The sequence below is a fragment of the Cyprinus carpio genome, unplaced genomic scaffold, assembly GCF_018340385.1.
Source record: "Cyprinus carpio isolate SPL01 unplaced genomic scaffold, ASM1834038v1 S000006729, whole genome shotgun sequence".
NCBI classification, from domain to species: domain Eukaryota; kingdom Metazoa; phylum Chordata; class Actinopteri; order Cypriniformes; family Cyprinidae; genus Cyprinus; species Cyprinus carpio.
The window spans coordinates 36,698-41,527 of NW_024879332.1; the positions used below are offsets into that span (position 1 = coordinate 36,698).

At 42.9% G+C, this 4,830-nt stretch overlaps 1 pseudogene; it reads left to right on the forward strand.

The window, feature by feature from the left end:
• The first annotated feature begins 284 nt into the window (after nucleotides 1-284).
• LOC122144587 lies at nucleotides 285-3,109 on the forward strand (annotated as a pseudogene).
• The last annotated feature ends 1,721 nt before the right edge of the window (nucleotides 3,110-4,830 follow it).

Consider the following 4,830-nt stretch of genomic DNA (forward strand, 5'->3'; position numbering starts at 1 on the left):
TCACAGCCTCTGTGAGTGATATCTGAAGTCATGATGGATGAGGTGGGAATGTGACGAGTCGAGCGTGGAGCTTCTTCAGCCTCTAGCCGCAGTGCTACCATCTGCTGTATCCAAATACAACAAAATAAATTGATTATGCAGAAAACAATGTGTGACACTTTTTACTTCGTAATATACATTTCATTTCAATGAATATGTATTTTATAATATGACTTGACTTCACTGAATATGACTTCAAATGCCATATTATTTAACTGCAGGTCCCAAAAAAATAAAAGCCTTAAAATGACTTCTTAATACAGCATTCATTCATGGTCAAACACAATTGTGCAACCTCAAGAGCATCAACCAAGTCATCTAAAAGAACAGCAACAGCTGATAATTAACAGATATGATGCGTTACCAAGCGACCAAGAGGATTGACAGAGGAGCCTGTGGAGATTATTTGCCCTGCAGCCATCCATTAAAAACACACATAAATTGCATTTTCATCATGGAATAATCTTGAATGTGGTGCGTGCGGTTCGGTTCAGTGGTTGAGATGGCAAACAGATATTCGTCATGATTGATTTTGATATTTTGAGCAAAGCCGCCACTATGGGAATCCCAATCAACAGCAATGGGGACAGCAGGACGGCTGAGGATGACAGTCTTGAGCAGGACATGCAGCATTTGATGGTGTCTAGACCAAACCTGAATGAACCAGCTTTGTTTTTGGAGGCTACGGAGGGGCAGCAGAGGGTATCGTACCCGCCATTTCCATCTAAGACATCTGCTCCAAATCCAGGGGCATCACTCCCAGCCATTCAGCCACCAGTCGAATAGCAAACCAGCCAGGACATTACCCAGCTCCCAGCATGCACCACAGCAACAGCAACCCATCCATGATGTCAGAGAAGGCCACAAGAGGAGTAGCTGTAGAGAAATTTGACAGCGTGAAAAAGTGGAGCATTGACACATACAAGTGCACAAAACAGATGTTTTCAAAGCACTTCGGTCGTGACACAAAGACAATGGAGCTTGAGGCTCAGATTGATGTGCTAAGAGAGACTAAGATGAAATACGAGCATATTCTGAGACTAGCATGTGAGCTCACCAACCACTTCTACAACATGATGCAGATTCAGCAGTCTCTTGGAGACAGGATGAGTTTAGCTATAATGTAGAGACACAAAGACTGCTATGCAAGAATGGAGAGATTCTCCTGGGTGCCATCAATTTCTTTGTGTCCAGCATTAATAGATTATTCAACAAAACCATGGAGGACACACTCATGACCCTCAGGATGTATGAGAATGCAAGACTGGAGTTCGCTGCCTATATAACCGACCTGGAGGATTTGAGCGTGGGTCTGCGGGGTGCTGAAGCCTTGGTGCGAATTGAGATAGCTCAACAGCAGTACCAAATCCATGAAGACAAGTATGAACGACTGCACAGTGATGTCAGCATCAAACTCAAGTTTTTGGAGGAGAATAAAGTAAAGGTGATGCACAAGCAGCTCCTACTGTTTTATAATGCTGTAGCTGCATATTTTACTGGAAACCAATGTGACAGATGTGGTCTTTCTTCTCCACTCTACGATGTGACTTGGACGAACACCACCAAGATCCAATAAGATGCCGTTTGTACAACGGACTTAATCTTTGTCCGAACCCCCCTCTAATAAATTCTCGGACACAATGCTGGCTGGTATGAATCTTTCTTTTCCTTACTGCAGGCTGTAAAATTAAATAAATCACCCCTTTAATGGTTGTTTTGCTGCAGGCACAAGTGACCCACAGCGTTCAGTACACATTGCAACTGCTGTGTTGGGTCATAACAGTATTAACAACATTGCAACACGTGACCACACTTTACATAACAATAGTAATAACAAACAAAAACATACAAAAAGACATACCTGTAAAATGAAATAAATCACCCCTTTAGTGGTTGTTTTGCTGCAGGCAAATATATACAACTAAATTTAAACAGAGCATAAGCATACCCACCCACGGTGTGCAGTACACATTGCAACTGCTGTGCTGTGTCATCTCCTGTCTTACCGAACATTTTATCTGCCTGCAGTTCTCACACAAACCACACAAGGGCACCAGTACAACATGAAATTAACTGGTGCTGAATTCATAAGAATTCAAAATAAAACTAAATAAAATCCTAACTCCGTTACACTCACCCCCACTAAATTCTGCTGAATTATGGCAGCGGTTAGTACTCCAAAACAAAACACCCATCAGTACATTTGCATACACAGTACACACATAGAGATACCTACAGGTAACAGGTAAGCCAAACACAAGGTTATCTCAAAAGATGAAGTGGAAAGAGAGGAGCGCCAATCTCTCAGACCAGCTCCTGGCAGTAAGATGCCCATATACATTTCACAAAACTCTATACCAAGGTATATAGTAAGCAAAAATAACTTACACAGAACAATGTGAAAAAAAACAAGAAAAAAAAGCATCCTAATTCATACATCCTACATCTTATTTGTTTACAAACATATTGAACAACAAAACATTTAAACAAAGAAAACCTTCAAACAGTCTGAATTCTGTGATTCTGCATTGACGCAACCTTTTGTCCAGACATAGTGTACAACAGTCTATTCAAAGGCTTGATGAAACGTCCAAAACGAGACCTGCGCACAATAAAGGTCCCAGTGTCAGAAACTGGTACATCATCAGCATTAACCTTGGAAACATCAGCTGAAGGATTTGAAATCACAGAATGTTCAAGACTCGCAGATTCGACCCCAGAATTCAAACTTCCAGTAACACTTGGAATCTATGGGACTGTTCAGATTGTGGACTCACTGACACATTGCTCAAAGACACAACTGATCCCAGCTGTGAACATTTTTTTAGGCAACCCAGAAACCCAGTGAGATGTTCTAGCACAACTGTCAGTTGTAGCACATGAGACATTAGCATCAAGAGAAAAACCATCATCAGGCATAACAGACACTAAATTCTCTGAGTCTGACTTCTCAGACACTGAGTCTCTGCCAACCCACCATCTCTGACACATGGCCTAGATTTCGAAATATCAACACCCAAACAAGCCACAGATGCTGAACTATTGGTTTTGTCAAATGAATCAGTCACAGCCGAAGATGAAACTGTATCGGATACTGCACTCTCTGCTTTATCCAGTGGCAAAAAGTTCACAGGTAGCAAAAGGTTGCGATGCACAACCTTTTCCTGACCAGTGCTCGTATCCCTTATCTTGTCTACATTTCTATCTACCACAACAAAGATGGCAGACATCCACCTGTCAGCTAGCTTCCGCTTGCCTCTTCCAGACTTGTTTGCTAGAAGGACAGGATCACCTATATCAATGTCCTGACCTTTGACTCTTCTGTTGTAGATCACTGCATGCCTGGACTGTTCCTTCAAAGCATGCACCTGAGCTACTGACAAGGCCTCCTCCAGATCTTTCAAAAGAGAAGCCACATATTTGTTATAACAAGTCACAGTGTGATCCTCCAGAACAGAGTGGAAAATGATGTCTTCCAGAAGGCGAGGAACTCTACTGAACATGAGATAAAATGGAGCATAGCCCGTCGTCTCATGAACAGTACAGTTATACAAGAAAGTCAAAGATTGCAGTTTTCTCGGCCAATTATGCTTTACATCTGGAGCCAATGCATGGATCATGTTCCCCAGGGTCCTATTAAATTGCTCCACACTACCATTGCCCATAGGATGGTAGGGAGTCGTATGCAATTTTTGTACTCCAGACACCTGAAGAAGCTCAGTAATCAGCTGGCCTTCGAAGCTCGCCCCCTGATTACTGTGTATGCATTCAGGAAACCCAAACACACAAAAGTATTTGTTTCACAAGACACGTGCCACCTGTTTAGCTGACTGATCTTTGCATTGAAACTCTTGCGCCAACTAAAACTAACTACTGAAACCCTACTTTCCTTCAGACCCACAAGACCACCGAAAAGCTTCCTGAAATGAGCCAGCAGAAACTTCCCAGACAGCAAGCAGTTTCGGCCCAGAACCGGCCCACATCTTGCCCGCATGGATTTCATGCGGGCCAGATGTGGGCCGGATCTGGGCCAACACTATGTTGCTGTCTGGGTTCCTGTACTTCAGACAAAAGTTTGTCATATTTTTCAAGTAACAGTCTAGAGCCGATGTTGGGTTTCACGAATGGAACCCTACTCAAAGCTTCAGCCACAACATTCTGCGAACCTGGTACATACTTGATGTCAAAATTGTACACCGCAAGTTTGGCCATCCAACGCTGCTCACAACATTGGAGCTTAGGTTTGGACAGAATGTGGGTGAGCCGGTTGTTATCGGTCCATACTGTAAATACATGACCTTTCAGCCAATGGCTGAACTTTTCACATACCGCACATTTTAACGCTAAAAACTCTAAGCGATGTGCCGGATATTTTCGCTGAGATGGGGAAAGCGACTTACTGGCAAATGCTATAGGTCTGGCTCTAGTGTCACCTGCCTGAACTTGAGACAAAACAGCTCCAATGCCATCTAAGGAAACATCAGTCGAAAGCACAAAGGGGCAGCTAAAGTCTGGATGAGCTAAGACAACTGCTTCTATCATGGCTGTTTGAAGGTTCTCAAATGCCAGTTGCATCTCAGGTGTCCAATCAGCTACAGTCAATTTCCTTATTGCACAGTTTCCTTTATTTGGAAGACCTCTTTTGGTCCTCTTTTTCTGACCTTTCAATAGCTCAAATAGGGGTTTTGCCATGGTTGAGTAGTTGGGTACAAAATGCTGATAATAGTTAACCATCCCAAGGAAGGATCTTATGTACCTCTGAGACGATGTAACTCCATCAGCCTCCATCAG